Genomic DNA, 18,816 nt, shown 5'->3' on the forward strand with positions numbered 1-18,816 from the left:
ACATATAAAGGCCAACTGCCCCAAGAACCCCAACCGAGTGCAGTTCATTACAGCACCATCACACCAAAGATCCCCAGGCCCAGATGCCTCTCAAATACCCTTGAAGCGGAGGGAAACTTTGAGAGTGGGCGGAAAGAAGGTTACTGCGTGGAGAGACACGGGGGCACAAGTGTCCAGCTATCTACCAATCCTTCGTCGACCTCAAATTCGTCAACCCAAAGGCCCAAGTGACAATTACCCCTTCATGTCACAAGCTGTAGACTTGCCTACAGCTGAACTGCCCGTCCAATACAAAGGCTGGTCAGGAATGTGGACTTTTGCAGTCTATGACAATTATTCCATCCCTATGCTACTGGGGGAAGATTTCGCCAACCAGGTGAAGCGGGCCAAGAGAGTGGGAATGGTTACATGTAGCCAAACCAGGCAGCTTCCAGACCCATTCCTGTTCCTGAGCCTCCACAGAGGCCCCGTCTGTGTTACAAGAGACCCAGACAGAGGTAGTGGACCCGGATCCCATGCCAACAATGGAAACAGCCACAGTGCTTCCAGTCCCAGACCAGGAACTGGAAAAGCAGCCAGCACCACAACCGGTGCCAGCACTGACGACAGTGCTTGCAAATCCATCTTCAACCCCAATGCCAGAGGGCGCCAGCAAGCCTGAACTGGCAAAAGCAGCAGACAACCACACCCAAGAGGCTCAGCCAGAGCCTGAAATACCCCCTGGTGCACCAGCGGAGAGTGGTTCACCAGCAACGGAAACAACCCCATCACCTACATCGCTTCCAGAGGGACCAAGCCCAAGTCCACAGTCTAAGGGAGAACTGGTGTTTCCAGCTTCAAGGGAACAGTTCCAGACTGAGCAGGAAGCAGATGACAGCCTTCAGAAAGCTTGGGCGGCAGCACGGAGCACCCCACCGCCTCTCAGCTCTTCTAATCGATCCCGGTTTGTTGTAGAACAAGGACTTTTATACAAGGAGACTCTTTCTGGTGGACACCAGGAAGACTGGCATCCACAAAAACAGTTGGTGGTTCCAACTAAGTACCAGGAAAAGCTCTTAAGCTTAGCCCATGATCATCCAGTGGCCATGCTGGGGTGAACAGAACCAGGACCAGTTGAGGAAGTCTTTCCACTGGGAGGGGATGGGCAAGGACGTTGCCAAGTATGTCCGGTCTTGTGAGGTGTGCCAAAGAGTGGGAAAACCCCAAGACCAGGTCAAGGCCCCTCTCCAGCCACTCCCCATAATAGAGGTCCCATTTCAGCGAGTAGCTGTGGATATTCTGGGTCCTTTCCCAAAAAAGACACCCAGAGGAAAGCAGTACGTACTGACTTTCGTGGACTTTGCTACCCGATGGCCGGAAGCAGTAGCTCTAGGCAACACCAGGGCTAAAGCTGTGTGTCTGGCCCTAACAGTCATTTTTGCCAGGGTAGGTTGGCCCTCCGACATCCTTACAGATTCAGGATCTAATTTCCTGGCATGGACCATGAAAGAACTGTGGGAAACTCATGGGGTGAACCACTTGGTTGCCACCCCGTACCACCATCAAACCAATGGTGTGGTGGAAAGGTTTAATGGAACTTTGGGGGCCATGATATGTAAATTCGTCAATGAACACTCCAATGAGTGGGACCTAGTGTTGCAGCAGTTACTTTTTGCCTACAGGGCAGTACCACATCCCAGTTTAGGGTTTTCACCGTTTGAACTTGTGTATGGCCACGAGGTTAAGAGGCCATTACAGTTGGTAAAGCAGCAATGGGAGGGGTTTACGCCTTCTCTAGGGACTAACATTATGGACTTTGTAAGCAACCTACAAAACACCCTCCAATACTCTTTAGCCCTTGCTAAAAAAAACCTAAAGGATGCTCAAAAAGAGCAAAAGGCCTGGTATGACAGACATACCAGAGAGCGTTCCTTCAAGGTAGGAGACCAGGTTATGGTCTTGAAGGCGCAACAGGCCCATAAGATGGAAGCATCATGGGAAGGGCCATTCACGGTCCAAGAGTGCCTGGGAGCTGTTAACTACCTCATAGCCTTTCCCAATTCCTCCCTAAAGCCCAGAGTGTACCATGTTAATTCTCTCAAGCCCTTTTATTCCAGAGACTTACAAGTTTGTCAGTTTACAGCCCAGGGAGGAGATGACGCTGAGTGGCCTGATGGTGTCTATTACGAAGGGAAAAAGACTGTGGCATGGAAGAGGTGAACCTCTCAACCACACTGGAATGTCTGCAGCGGCAACAAATCAAGGAGCTGTGCACTAGCTTCGCCCCATTGTTCTCAGCCACCCCAGGACGGACTGAACGGGCATACCGCTCCATTGACACAGGTAACGCTCTCCCCATTAGAACCCCACCCTACCAAGTGTCTCCTCATGCCCAAGCTGCTATAGAACAGGAGATCCAGAACATGCTCCAGATGGGTATAATCCACTCATCTACCCGTGCATGGGCATCTCCAGTGGTTCTAGTACCCAAACCAGATGGGGAAATACGCTTTTGCATGGACTACCGTAAGCTAAATGTGGTAACTCGTCCAGACAACTATCCAATGCCACGCACCGATGAGCTATTGGAGAAGTTGGGACGTGCCCAGTTCATCTCTACAATAGACTTAACCAAGGGGTACTGGCAAGTACCGCTAGATGAACCTGCCAAAGAGAGGTCAGCATTCATCACCCATGCAGGGGTGTATGAATTTAATGTGCTTCCTTTTGGGCTGCGAAATGCAACTGCCACCTTCCACAGCGAGTAGATGGTCTACTAGCAGGACTGGGCGAATATGCAGTTGCCTACCTCGATGATGTGGCCATTTTTTCTGACTCCTGGGCCGAACACCTAGAACACCTGGAAAAGGTCTTTGAGCACATCAGGCAGGCCGGACTAACTGTTAAGGCCAAAAAGTGTCAGATAGGCCAAAACAGAGTGACTTACCTGGGACACCACGTGGGTCAAGGAACCATAAACCCCCTACAGGCCAAGGTGGGCCTGTCCCAAAAGTGGCCTGTCCCAAAGTCAGAGAAACAGGTCCAATCCTTCTTAGGCTTGGCCGGGTATTACAGGCGATTTGTACCACACTACAGCCAAATTGCTGCCCCACTGACCGACCTAACCAAAAAGACCCAGCCGAATGCAGTCAAGTGGACCAATGAGTGTCAGAAGGCCTTTACCCGGCTTAAGGCGATACTCATGTCTGACCCTGTGCTCAGGGCCCCGGGCTTTGACAAGCCATTCCTAGTAACCACAGATGCATCTGAGCATGGTATAAGAGCAGTTCTCATGCAGGAAGGACCAGATCACAACCTCCATCCGGTCGTGTTTCTCAGCAAGAAACTGTCTGAGAGGGAAAGTCACTGGTCAGTCAGTGGAAAGGAATGCTATGCCATTGTGTACGCCCTGGAAAAGCTACGCCCATACATTTGGGGACGGCGGTTCCAGCTACAAACTAACCATGCTGCGCTAAAGTGGCTTCATACTGCCAAGGGAAACAACAAAAAACTGCTTCGATGGAGTTTAGCTCTCCAAGATTTTGATTTTGAAATTCAACACATTTCAGGAGCTTCTAACAAAGTAGCTGATGCACTCTCTCGTGAAAGTTTCCCAGAATCCACTGGTTGAAATTTGTCCTTAAAATGTAGAAAGTTTTGTAGTTTACATACTTAGTAGTATATGTAAAGGTACATGTGTTGTATTAACCTGTTTATTCTAAAGTTATAGGAAGAAATCACAGCCAGTGAGGTTCCCCACTGTCTGCGATTTGGGGGGCATGTCATAAACAGATAGCTAAGGGTTACTGTCTCTTTCACCTATAAAGGGTAACAAACAGTGACCTGCAAACACCTGACCAGAGGACCAATCAGGAGACAAGATACTTTCAAATCTCGTGGAGGGGAGCCTTTGTTTGTGGGTTTGGGGGCTGGCTTTGTTCTCTCTGGGTCCTGGATGGGGCTAGAGGTGCAACCAGGTTTCTGCCAATCTCCCTGCTACAATCTTACATCTATTCAGAATTGTAAGTAAGAAAAGGCGGTCATAGTCTTTTAATTTGTTTTTTTTTTCATTTACATATGTGTACTTGCTGGAAGTAGCTTGAATTGTGTTTCTGCTGGAGAAAGTTTCTTTCTATTGTTTATAAGCTAAAAGACCCTGTAATTGTTTACCATCTAAAGTGCAGAGATAAACCTTTTACTTTTTTCTTTCTTTTTTTATTAAAAGTTTTGCTTTTAAGACCCGTTGATTTTTCTCTCCTAATTAAGGCTCAAAGAAATTGAGTCTGTATATACCAGGGAATTGGTGGGAAGCAAGGAGGGAAAGGTAAATTTGTATCGCCTCTGGGTGAGGGGGAGAGAGAAACTTGATCTCTCTGTGTTGTGTTTCAAGGAATTGATATCAGGCGATCTCCTAGTGTTCCCAGGGCGGGAAGGAGCTGGGAGGAAGAAGGGAGGGGGAAGGGAATAGTTTATTTCCCTTTGTTGTGAGACTCAAGGAATTTGGGTCTTGGGACCCCCAGGGAGACCAGAATCTATTAGGCGCTCTACTCTAAGTCCTGATTGGTGGCAGCCTATCAGATCTAAGCTGGTAATTAAGCTTAGGAGAATTCATGCTAGTACCCATATTTTGGACGCTAAGGTCCAGAATTGGGAATTATACTGTGACCAGGGTGTTCTATATTTTAATTATTATTATTTTGACTACATATTAATAATTTGTGAAATACAATGAGTCTTTTGGTGAGGCAGTGGAAGTGCTTTAAAAATTATTTTATTCACTACACACAGTACTCAAACAGCAAATAATGTGCTATGGAGTACAGTAAGCATAGTAGAAGAACAAATGAGTGCTGAGACATGAGTTTACGTATGGTTTGCGCTGTACTTCTTTCTTCAACAGTGTCACGAGGGAAGTTGCAAAAGATCACATTCATGTTCTGAGAAACCAGCAGGAAAGAACCCAAGAAATGAACCACAACATTTCTCACACATCGCTTTGGTTAGAGCTTTCTATACAATGTAATAAATCAGAAAAATATCCAATGATGTTATGTGTTTCCCCTTTGACACATGCATCCTGAGTACTAAGTATGATTAATTATTATTATATGGTTATGAATATACTTGGCCAAGTTTCAAATATCCTCTCTTAACACAAGTGCAAAATTGTGGACACTCTTTTTTCAAAAAACTTGCTATTTAGGCTCTTGTTCAATGTTACATTCTCATTGTCCGGGTGAGATTTTCTGGTGATGTTATGCTCCTGCTTATGCATTTGCACCACCGGAGAGAGGAGGAGGCAAAAGTAGTTTTCTCCTCACCCTTGTATAGGAACACAGGAATTGTCATACTGCATACAAACAGTGGTTCTATCTAGTTTAGTATTCTGCCCCTGCCACCGGCCAGTATTGGAAATTTCAAAGCATCTAACAGTGGTAAAAACAGAAGTCTCTGGGAGCCCTTTAAATCCCACTAGTGCATCACCAAATATCCACATAAAAAAAATCATGCCACCTCCAAAGAACTGAAATCCTTGTCAACCATCTCAGAAGGACTGAATGGACATGGATAATATCTCCAGGTCCAAGTTAAGGCACACTGATGAGATTAAGTGGGTTGTACTGCATTGATAGCGGAGGTTGCAAGATTTTGCTGTTGCTGTTCATGTCATACCTGTTCTGTGGAATATTAGAGAATTAAACATCCATACTCTCAAATTGGCACTTTAGTTCACTTTAAGAAAAGCAAACCCAAAGCTATTTCCCCACTAAGCTAAGAATAGATAGTGCAGTTTGCCACAGTTCAGGGCAACTGCACCTGTGTTTCCCCTCAGTGGTTGAGCACAGGCACCCATTCTCAGACTTCCTGGGTCATTGCCTCTCTGGGGTGTAGATCCGTATCTCTCTCACTTTTGACCAGCGTATCTCCAGGCTGAACAGTTCTCTGCCTTCACTGTGTTATTCCCAGCAAAAGACAGACAGCCTAAGCATACCTGTTTGATCGCTCTTCAGAGACTAATAATAGTCTGCCCGCAGTTAAGCTATCACCCAGCTCTTTCTAGACAAGCTTTTTTATTCTCAGGGTAAAGGCATTACAGAGAAAACATATTAAAAGCAATAAAATAACCTACATGCCTGCTAATCAGCTTACCAGTGATTACCCCAACTTCGACATGGGTGATTATTCAAACCGCACAAGGGAGTCTCTTCTATAGTTACAGGTTCATAACAGCCTCAGTCCAGAACTAGCACACTTATTAAAAGTTTAGTAACTCCTTTATATAGTTCAGAGGTCTTTGATCTGGAGTTTCCAGAACCAGGTAATCAGTAGATAATGGGTTTTTCTCCCCAGGGAAGCTTCAAAATGCCTGCCAAAGTACCTCTTAGGAAACCAACTTTGTACATATTGTCTCAAACAGTTATCTGTAGTTTCTAATATTTCCCCAAGGTTTACATTAGTCAGTCTCCTAGAAAAGTCACATACAATCCTACAATAACAAATAAACAATTTTTAATACAGTGGACCCTAAAAGTATTAAACTTAATTCAATATGTTTTCTCCAGTCTATTTCAGTAAATTGCCCTCTGCCAAGCTACCATAAAACTACACAAACCTATGGAACTATTAATATTGAAAAGTTATATTGTTGTGCCATGATCTCACTAGGAAATTTTACTTCTTCTGGTTATGGAGAGTGTGTATATATGATGTATAGTTTTTGGTGAGGTGGAAAAAAGTAGGAAGAGAACTGCAAAGGCTTACTTTGAAGGACTATAGGATCATAGACAATCAGGGCTGGAAGGGATCTTAGCTAGTCTAACCCCTTGCTCATAGGGGGAACTAATTCCCAGATAGATTTTTGCTCCAGATCCCTAAAGGGCCCCCTCAAGGATTGAGCTTACAACCCTAAGTTTAGCAGGCCAAAGTTCAAACCACTGAGCTTGCCCTCCCACCCCATGAACTAGCCCTTATCTTCTTAAGACTTTCCATTTAATGTTTGTAACTGTGTAAAGGTCAATAATAGCAGCTAAATCAATCACCACATCTGACGCAAATGCTGAGCTCTATAATGAGAAATAAAGACAAGTTGCACTTTATTTCTATTTGTTACAATACATGATGTACTAAGGCTGGAAACTATACAGCTGTTAAAGTCCATTAATTCAATAATGTCAGCATCTGTAGTAGAAGCCAACTTAAAAAATAAAAAGCTAAATACAACAAGATTGGGTTTGCTCAAGTAAACATTTCTGAAATGAAAAGTTTGTCCTTTTTTTAATGGTGAGTGAGCTTACAGACAAGCATATCCGAAAACCCAGGAAAACATAATCTCTGATGTAAATTGGTATAACTTCAGTTTAGCATTAAAACCTTTTAATTTTCTGCCTGAAATGAAATTTTCTTCTTAATTTAAAATTATTTATTACTATTCTATTTTTTAAACACACTATGCTTTTCAGGGGCTCTTGAATTTAGCATTTTTTTCCTTTAGCATGAAATGCTGTTGTATTTTGATTACTGGTTTGTTTTTCCCCTTGGACTCCCACAGCTGTATTAACAGTGTGAATGATTTTTATTCGTTTGTTTCTCTGGCTCCAGAATAAAAATTTCTTAGCAGTTATGTAATGTTTGTTGGGACAAATTCATTTTCAGTGTAAGACAACTGAAAGTCATGTATTTGTACAATGTAGGTGTAATCATTCCGCCTGTCAGAGTTGGCAGAAACAAGGCTGGTTTCAGTATCTAGGGGTTCCATTTCAATAACACAATGCAAAAGCAGCTCAAGCCCCCACCCGGTGACCTGGGACAATTACATACCACCCCCCCCCGAGTGCCGCAAGCACAGAGTCTGAGTGTAGCAAAATTCTTTTAATAAAGGAGGGAAACATTGCGGCATTATGTTGGGGAAATGCCACAAACAGGATTCATAACACAAACCATGAGCAAAAGACCCACCCCCAAGTAAGTTTGGCAGTTTCCTTTTCCCCTCAGGGTCTTAAGCCTAGGGCACGAAACTTCCTTGCACGGGCTCTGGTCAAAATTAGCTCTCTTATTACACAGTGGAGTGAGGAGGGGGCAAAGTGGTGTTCAGGGCTTTCAGAGGGGGCCCATACTACCAGGTACACACACCTGTCCCCAACCTCTCTTAGTTCACTGGGCTTTGGAACCCATGTCTCTTCTCTAGAGAGTGCTACTTAGTAGAGGGCGAGTCCCTCCATCACAAAATGCCAAGTACAGTTCTACTGTCCTTGATTCCATAATCAAGATAACACTTTATTACTCCTGCCCCAATAATAAAGAGACTAGGGGTCCCACAGCAGCCAAAGTGACCATTTGGACAAGCAGTCCCTTCATGCTAGGTGGGGTGGGTGTCCCATGTAAATGAGATCAGCCCCGAAGTCCTTTTCCACAACTCACTACCAGATGTCAGGGTAGAGCTCATTCTGACTCTGCTTACATAGGAATTTCACTTATAATTTTTAAGTGATTTACAAATATTAGCTAATTAACACTAAAAAAACTTTATGACTTTGTGTGATATGACCCTGTACTTTGCAATTATTCCAATGCAAATAGTCTACAATGGCACATTTCCAGTTGGACACCCATGGAATGGGACTTTCCGTACCAGTTAACCAAAATCAATAAACAGGTTGTCACTTCCTCTTGATTTTGCTTACCTCGTAGATACCAGGCAGAATGGTAGCTAGTTAATTCTCAGTTATAATTGTGTATGACACTTAGGTTCACTAGGGGTCAGATTATGCCACCATTATTCAGTTTGAGTAGGACCTTACTCCATGAATAGCCCCATTGACTTCAATGCAATTACTTGCAGAAAAAGGTGCTACTCAACACAAGTAAGAGTGGTGGAATCTGGTCCTACACGTATAAAATGAGGTTTGCAATGACAGGGAAAGTCATACTGTAATGAAAAGAAATTAAAGAGTTTTAAACAGTAACTACATGACAAAAATATCTATGGAGAGATTATGCAAACTCTTAGGAATTTTATAGAAATATTAGTTACGAATTCATGACAAGGTGTTTTCCTTTAGAATCCATTGTCACCTCTAACCTTTTTCATGGCATGGTCCTCTCAAAATGAATTTCCCCCCTAGTCTGAGACCTGGCTTTATTTTTATTTTTTTTAACTGCCAGGCCAAATTGAAATTCAGCGCCTGCAAACACACAATCCCCACATTACAAGCTTTTCAGGAAACTCAGATTATTAATTTAACAGGCTAACCTTAGACTGCAAGCTCTTTGGGGTAGAGACTGTCTTTTTGTTCTGTGTTTTTACAATGCCTAGCACAATGGGGTCCTAGTCCATAAGTAGGATTCCCAGGTGCTACCGTAATACAAATAATAATAATAGCCACTTTCCCCCACTCCCTTCCATCTTTTGGCCAGAGTATCAGTCAGCAATTTGACAGCAAAGTATTAAAATCCCAGTCCAAGTTAATGTTTATTTATGGTATGGACCAGGGATTGGCAACCTTTGGCACCCGGCCCACCAGGTGCTTACCCTGGTGGCCCGGGCCAGTTTGTTTACCTGCTGCCTCAGCAGGTTCGGCTGATTGTGGCTCCGACTGGCTGATGGGTGTGCTGACTGCCGCTTCCCACCGCCCCCATTGGCCTGGAGCGGTGGACGCGGCAGGTAAACAAACCAGCCCGGCCCACTGCGTGCCAAAGGTTGCCGATCCCTGGTATGGACTAAGGTTTGAGATGCCCACTGTCTTTTGGGCTATACCTAGACATTAATTATGATGGATTCTCCTAATTCTTTTTCTTTAATAGCAAAGCAGGCTTGACTGAATAGTCTATAGCCGCCAACTATAATTCCTTGATACTTAGGAATACTTATATTCTATTATTCTGCCCTATGTCCTTCAGGGAATATAAGACCACCTAATACTACCCCATTTCCCTGATATTTTTACTAAACAACATAATGTGATTTTTGTTATCTTAAGACATTTCCCTTTCTTTATCAAAGCCCTTACATACCCACAAAAGGTTATCAAGTGTTTCTTTCATTTTGCAGAGTACATATAGTCCATCTCTGTGTCTATTTATTTGAAAACAGTTTTGTTTAAGCCACAATGGCCAATTTGTGCTCAAAACAAAATCACTTCATTTTTCACAGCCAGGCTCTGATATATGTTGTTATCTTCAACTCAAGGGCAGAGGTCAAAAAAACCTTCTTCCTCTTTTTTAATTAATCCAAATTGTTTACTGTTCCTCTTTTACATGTTTCTGTCTAGGCTTTGAAATTTGTGTTTATTCAAGGATATTCTGTGCCAATCTTTCCATTCCTTACAGTATTTTTAGCTGCTTTGTCCACCATTTCATTCCCTGTTATCGCAGTATGCGCTAGGATCCAAGCTAATGTTACATGTATCCCCATCTGTACTAACTCTGTTATTAGAAATATAATTGCATTGATTAAATCACACACATTTTTAATCACTGTGAGACCTGAGACTGAATCAAAAGAAAATGACTGCCACTGTTGAAAGCACATATCAAATCCAATTTAGTGCTAGCATTATTGCTACCTGTTCGGCAGTCATGACAGCTATAAAATCAGACACTCTTTTAGATATATTAATTTGAAATTTTGGTATATAATATGCTGCTCCTATTCTTTCTGCTTTTTCTTTTTTGGACCCATCTGTATATATTTGATAAAACTGACTCCACTTTTGATCCATATATTGGTATACTTCATTTTAAATACCTACTGTCTCTTTTTTATCCTTACATTTATAAAATAAATCTAAATCCATGTTTGGTCATCTGACTTTCCATCCAGAACTAATTTTCCCATGACTAAAAGTTTTGATGCCAATTAGTTTTTCCTTATCTTCCAACTTCTGCATTCACACTTTAACTTGAATGGCATGTGGAGTTCTAACATTATGTGCTATAGTTTGCCCATCAAATTCCCAACAATCTTCATATATTTGTTAGATACTTTTCGCATTACAATATCTATTAACTCTGGGCCAGAAAGTTCAGTCCAATTGTTTCATTCATAATGTAACTGGCATTTCACTAGATGCTATCTGTAGCATCCATCTAATGTTGTAATAAATGCCCTGCACACAATTTTTAGTGCCAAAGTTTATATTAAGTCTAATTTTTCAAGTTCTGGTTTTGATGCTGACCCAAAAGCTGGGCAGCCATAGTCAATAACCAGCCTGATTCAGGCTCTCTATACCATTAGCAGTATTTTCTTATCTGTCCCACAGTTAGTCCCAGCAAGTCTTTTAAGAAGGTTAATCCTGCCTGTATGCTTATCTTTAACATAGTCTATATGATCTTTCCAAAGTAATTTAGTATCATATATTACCTCTAAGAAAGTAAACCTTTTAACTATATCTTTTTGTCCTCCATACAGATACAGTTACATTCCTTTGTAATTTTCCTTTTTGTACAGATCAGTCCTTTGATTTTGGCAATGGAAAACTTGAAACTCCATGCATTTCCCCAGTCAGAGGTCTTGCCTAATGTTTTATTGATTCTTTTTTCTGCCACCCCAGTATTCCTGCTCCCAACCCACAGAGCACAATCATCTGTGGACAGAATGACACCTACCTCAACATTTATTTGTTTTGGGAAATCATTTATCATAATATTGAATAAAGTCAGGTTGCACCTTACTTATAATGCCCTTGTTTTCCAAACAGGCAACCAAACTGTCCATTCACCATTCTCTCCATAATTTTACCCAAATAGGCAATAGGTCTATAAGCATCTATTTTGTGGATAGTCTGCCTGGTTTTTGTATGGGAATTACTACTGCATGTTTCCACCCTACTGGTATCGCTCTTTTCCCCCATATAATATTATATAATTTCAAACCAATTTGAGAATTCTCTTGGGAGATTTAAATATTATGTTGCCTATATTATGTTTACCTGGAAATGTATTCTTGCTGATATCAATAACTTTCTCAAGTTCCTGCATACAAAACCATTCATTCAGTACAGTATCTTCATATTTACCCCACCTACATAATAGATTATGACTCTGTTCAATGAATTGTCTTTTAATTTGATGAAAAAACTGCACTTTGATTTTCATCATTATTTACCCCTTGGAAAAACTGTGTTAAAACTTCTGCTTTCTCATTATCAGAACTTATTTTATCAGTTCAGATAAGACCTGGGATGTGACTACATTTAGTTTGCATTTCATTCATTCTTCTATTTTGCCTGTACATTTCTGATGTCTTGGCATCTTTATTTATCCATCCACAGTACTTCCTGCAACTCTCTTTGTTTTTGTTTTTTTAATAATTCTTTGTGTGACTGACTTACTTCTTTTATACTTTGTTAGATCTTTACTGTTCATTGTAGTTTTGCTTTTTATAGGCTTTGTCCCTTTCTTTAATTGCCAGTTTGCATTCCTCCTTCACCATGGAAGTGAGTTTTTAGTTTTGGGGTACTTCAATATCTTAGGTACAGCTACTGAAACTGCTGCTATTAATCTGTTTATTACGTTGCCATTGAAATTCTCTATGTCATCACACACAATGAACATTCACAAATTCAGTACACTTACTTGTAAATAGCATCTAGTTAGCTTTCTTAAAATTCTAGGTGAGTAATTTTCTATTACCTTCAACCTTACCTTGGCCTTGAAAAGTAATATGGATAGGGATTTCTTTTTCCTTATATATTATTTCTCAACTGCATCTACTTGCAATGTCTGCTGTTATAATTCCAAGGTCTAAGCAAGAAAACTATCGTCTGTTGCATTAAATCTACTTGGGGTGCTACAGTTTAAAACCACTAGATGGTTTTCATCAATTAACTTTTAGTTCTTGACCATGTGCTATCAAACTGTGTGCATTCCAAAAAAGATTGTGATCCCTGGACTAGTCATTTCACCATTAGTCTAATCCAAAATCATATAAATATAGCCTATTGACAGATTGCTAACATACACATATTTTTCTACTGCCCTTGCAATGCTCATTTTTTTCTGATTGTTCTTTGTTTGTGATGTGCAATTTATCACTTCAATAATAAATATAATAAATCTTTCTTTTTTCAATACTAATATATCATCACCTATTCCTTCTGCAATGTTTATCATATTTTTATAGAGTGAGGCTGTGTTTGCAGTTTCTCTTTTCCTCTTCTGATTTTCTCTTCCTTCTCCGCCTGCTCTTTTGAGAGTCTCCTTATAGCTTCTGCATAAGATCTGAAACTAACAATTTTTGCCTTTTGTATCAACTTATCTTATTTTGCCAGATGACACCCTCTATATGCAGGACTGTGATTATCACCACAGTTACTATACTTGACATCCGCCCCTTCTATACAACTTCCATAGGAATGCTCTCCCCTGTATTTACCACATCTCATTTTCCCATTACAAACATTTGCTACATGCCCATACCATACTGTTGGCATTTATAACACCTGAAGGGAGGGGAAATATATATGGCTTGATTCTAAAGATCTGAAACACTGGTCTTACTTTCTCAGCTAGAGTGTCTCCATTAAACATAATCAGCACTGCTGTTGATGATTTACTTTCTCCTCCTCATTCACCACGGTCTGAGTGTCCATAGCCTCTGTTTGCTAGAAGCAGGGAGTGGACAACGGGCTGGGTCATTTGATGATTATCTGTTTTGTTCACTCCCTTTGAAGCACATGGCATTGGCCACTGCTGGAAGACAGGATACTGGGCTAGATGGACCATTGGTGTGACCCACTATGGCCATTCTTATATTCTGAAGATGTATGTTTTTCTAGCTGTTAGCCCTGCAAGTTCAGTCTGAAATCTCATAGGCAATTTGGGTTCTTTCCTTCTTTTGCATCATCGCCAACAAATGTTATTGCTTTTTTTTACTCCTGTTAAGCCTGCAGAGCCAACACAGCTAGCCAGATTCTATTCCTTCTTATGAATTATTAAGGGAATTGGAAAACAATCGGATTGCATAATTGCACTGTTTTGAAGGCTTAAATTGGATTCAAATTTGTGCACAGAGTTTGTGCCCACACTTTCCACATGGGTGAATTTTACCTAGTGAGTAAATCTATTGAGTAATAAGGTGTCATTTTTGCAGTTACTTTTCAGAGCAGAGCCACACTTAAGTTTCTGGGGGCAGGGACTCTCTCTACTTACTCTTGTAAAGTGTCATGCATGTTTGTCACTGCGTAAATGTATAAAAATAATTTTGGCCCATGTAATATTTATTGTATCTACTTTGATGCTGTAACATGATTTCAGTAAAGATAGATGTGGGTCTTTAGCGTATTTCAAATTAAAATGCCCTCAAATTTTGCACATCTGAGAGTACGTCCAGACTACCCACCTTATCGGTGGGTAGCAATCGATTTTTCGGGGATCGATATAGCGCATCTCATCTAGACGCGATATATCGATCCCCGAACGCACTCCCATTGACTCCGGAACTCCACCGGAGCGAGCGGCAGTAGTGGAGTTGACACAGGGAGCCGTGGACGTTGATCCAACACCATGAGGACCCGAGGTAAATCGATCTAAGATACTTCAACTTCAGCTATGCTATTCACATAGCTGAAGGTACGTATCTTAGATTGATTACTCCCCCCCCCCCCAGTATAGACCAGCCCATAGACAACTTGAACCAATATGTTGACTGCCAGACTTAGTGAGAGAGTCAGACTATTAGAATGCTCCAGATGTGGGGTGTCTAACTACATAAATTTGTGGCATTTTGTAGGAGACAGAAGGTTCTATGTGAACTGGATGTACAAATGTCATAGATGCACTTGGGAGCAGGGTGACATCAAACAGAAATGAGCCTCACAGACATGTAAACATTTTTAGTTGACTTGATTATATTCTAAATCTGCTGAAGTTACTTTAATTACTTTTGTCTCAGAATGAAGTGAACACTGATTTGCTCTCCTTAATCTTGTAAAACGTCCATTGAAAGTCAATGAAAGCTTTGTCAGAGTACCAAGTGCAGATTCAGAATCCAAGTCAGCTCCACATTATTGAATACCTGTGTGATCAGTATCACTTATTTACAGAGAGTATTATGATTGAAAGATGTGTACAAGATGATACAGAATTAATGCCGGACTGTGCAATATGGTACACTAGCTAAACAAATATTTTAGAAGATCTTTCATTTCTGCAATTTTCTCCACCCGCTACACCACCTCAAGACAGTGTCGTTTGAGGGGAAATTCCACACTTGTTCAAGTAAGGCTGATTTTTATTATTTGTATTACTGTAGTGCCTCTGGTCCTTAGCCCCATTGTACAAACACAGAACAAAAAGACAGTCCCTGGCCAAAAGAACTTAGAGTTTAAGCAGGAGACCAGAGGCAACAGATGATACAGTGCAGACAGGTGGGGAAGTACAAGAAAACAATGAGACAGTATTGGACAGTATAATAAGCAGTGGTCTCAGCACAACAGTGGCTAACCATGATCAAGATTTTTGGAGGCATCATAGCAGGGCCACCCAGAGGATTCAGGGGGCCTGGAGCAAAGCAATTTCAGGGGTCCCTTCCATAAAAAAAAAGTTGCAATACTATAGAATATTATATTCTTGTGGGGGCCTGGGGAAAATTCCCCCACTTGCCCCCGATCCTGGGCAGCCCTGCATCATAGAGAAGTAGAGTTTTTTGGGAGGCTTAGAAGATAATTAGGTAGCTTTGCAGATATTTATGAAGAGATGCTCCCAAGAATAAAAAGCGGCACAGGAGAAAGCATGAAATGCTTGTCTGAGCATTTAATTGGGCAATGGACTTTAGCATCATGGACAGATCAAAGGTGAGGGTCAATATGTCATCAGTACAAAAGATGTTAAGTAAGGTGGCTGTGGGGATAGGCTGTGAAGTACCTTGAAAGTGAACATAAGTAGCTTACATATGATGCAATAGAGAAGGAAGAGCCAGTGGAGAAATGCAAACAGAGAGCAACATGATCAAAGTAATGGGCTAGGAAAATGATTTTTGCAGCAGCATTCTGACTGGGTATCAGTGGGGGCAAGGTTGAAAGTGTCAAGGCCAGAGAAAAGGATGTTACAGTAACTGGGGTGTGAGCTGATGAGATAAGAGTTTTAGCTACATAAGTGGATAGAAAAGGCCATATCTTAGAGATATGGCATAGAAAAGATCTGCAAGATTTAGACATGGACCTCTCTCTAGGTTCTCATACCCAGACTGAGTTGAAGATGATGACCAGGTTGTGGATCTGAGTAATAGGTAAGTTATTGGTGGTGTCCATAGTGATTGAGAAAGGAGGTAGTGCAGAGGACTTGTGGCAGAAAATTGAGGCCTGTTTCAGCCATGTTAAGCTTGAGCCGGTGGCTAGACATAGAGTTATAGAGTTTAAGGCCAGCAGGTACCACTAGTTTATTTAGTGTGACTCTCTGTATAGCACAGGCCATGTCCACCCACCTAGCACCAGGGGCGGCTCCCGGCACCAGCGCAGCAAGCGCGTGCCTGGGGTGGCAAGCAGCGGGGGGGCGGCCTGCTGGCCGCTGTGAGGGCGGCAGTCCAGAAGCCTTCAGCGGCATGCCTGCAGGAGGTCCGCTGGTCCCGCGGCTTTAGCAGCAATTCAGTGGCAAGTGCGGAAGGTGCAGGACCGGCAGATCACCCACAGAAATGCCACCGAATTTGTGTGATCAGTGGACTGCCGTGCTTGGGGCGGCAAAGAACATAGATCTGTCCCGCCAGCACCCACATGCTAAACCCAACAACTGAAATGAGACCAAAGTATTACAGCCCACAGAAGATTAACTGTTATGTGTCACAGACAGAGAATAGGAGGGACCAAGGTACACCAGTGCCCCAAGCCCCCCCACATGGGCTGGGAAATGTTTAAGTGAGATATACCCTGATAATCCTAGCAAGTGATCTGCAACCATGTGCTGCAGAGGAAGGTGAAAACCCCTTGTCATGCTGTCCAGAGTGACTCATGACTGAGTGTGTCAACCTCAGGACAGACTGTTAAAAAGCAGGGCAGACACCCCAACTGGTGGTATGTTCTATAATTAGATTTCATCAACCCAGTAACAAACATGAACTTCCACAATAGTCACAGTCTGAGCTATAGACTAGTCTGATTGAGAGGGGAGGTTCACCCTCAGTCTCTTCTATTGAAGCTATTCCACTTCGGCTAAAGAATTACAGTCACTGAATCAAAGAGAAGAATGACGCTACAGCCTGGGGTTAGGGCACCCACTGAAGAGGTGGGAGACCAGGAGCTAGTCCTCTTTCTCCAATGACTAATTATTTGTACACAGTGGAACAGCTTCAACAGGAAAGACTGAGGGAATCCCCTGAATATCCTATAGCAGGGGTGGGCAAACTATAGCCCGTGAGCCATTTTAAGCTGGCCCACTAGCCGCACTAGGGACATGGCCCTGCTCCTGCCAGGGCACTGGGTCGGGGCTGACCAGTGGCTTGGTCCCGCTCTGGCTGGGGTGCTGGGTTGGGGGCCGCACCACACGGTTCAGCCCTGCTCTGGCTGAGGCACTGGATCGGGAGCCGCACCATGCCTGAAGTAAGCGCCACTTGGAGCCTGCATCCCTGAGCCTCTCCCCATGCCCCAACATCCTGCCCCAGCCCAGATCCCGCTCCCGCTCTCCAAATCCCTTGATCCCAGCCTGGAGCACCATCCTGCACCCCAAACCTCTCATCCCCAGCCCCCACCCCAGAGCCCGCACCCCCAGCCGGAACCTGCACCCCTTCTCGCACCCCCTGCCCCGTCCTGATCCCCCTCCTGCCCTCCGGACCCCTCGGTCCCAGCCCAGATCACTCTCCTAGATCCCAAACTCCTCATCCCCAGCCCCACCCCAGAGCTTGCTCCCCCTCCTGCACCCCAACCTCTATTTTGTAAGCATTCATGGCCCACCATACAATTTTTATTCCCTTATGTGGTTCTCAGGCCAAAAAGTTTGCCCATCCGTGGTATAGACTCGTGTGTGTGTGTGTGTAGAAGCACTATTAAAGAACTTACATTTTTTAGTGGATCAATATGAAAATGTACCCTTTATAATTACTTAATACATTATAGGAAAATAGAGCCAGAAGCAGGCACACTAACCAAATGCCTGTTAAGAGGCCACTAAAAAGAACAATTATTGGTAATAAATTTTTGCTTGTATATGGTCTGAATTAGCTCCTAATGCAGTCATCATGAAGTGTGGCAAGTTTTTGGACTCTGGGTTAAATACTGCAGTCCTTATTCATCCCTTATTCATCCCATTTAAAATAGGGCTTAAATTCTGTATCCTCACCAAACTGACAGAATTTACTTTTTATAATTTCTGAGTTTTTCAAGTAAATCTGTTAATTCTTTTGAGTTATAAACTTTTTTATATCTCTGTGACAAAGTGGGGTTTTATTCATCTTGTTATGTTGCATGTGAGTCTTACTGGCCTATACTAACACTGTGTGTACCTTAGTTTCCCTGTGTACTGCACCAATACTTAGGTGGTGGGAATTGGGTGTGATTTTTGCTGAGACCATCAGGGCAGGTGAGGCTGCCCCACTGTTTGCACCTATATAACCTGAGACCCAGGAAGGGGGATGCAGCCAGGTGACACCTGTTGCCCAGGAAGTGAGACAAAGAGAAGGAGGAGAATCCTCAAAGAGGGTGTCAGAGGCTGGGTAGCTGGAAGTGAGCAGTCTGTGTGGGAGGACTGGATTCCCAAGATGGACCTGGCTGAAAGTCAGTGATGTCTGTAATAGCAAGTTCTGTTCTACGCTGTGTTCCTGTCGGCTAATAAACCTTCTGTTTTATCAGCTGTCGGAGAGTCAGAACTGACTGCGGAGTTGGGGTGCAGGGCCCTCCGGTTTCCCCAAGAGTC

This window comes from Gopherus evgoodei, chromosome 3 (genome assembly GCF_007399415.2).
Source record: "Gopherus evgoodei ecotype Sinaloan lineage chromosome 3, rGopEvg1_v1.p, whole genome shotgun sequence".
NCBI classification, from domain to species: domain Eukaryota; kingdom Metazoa; phylum Chordata; order Testudines; family Testudinidae; genus Gopherus; species Gopherus evgoodei.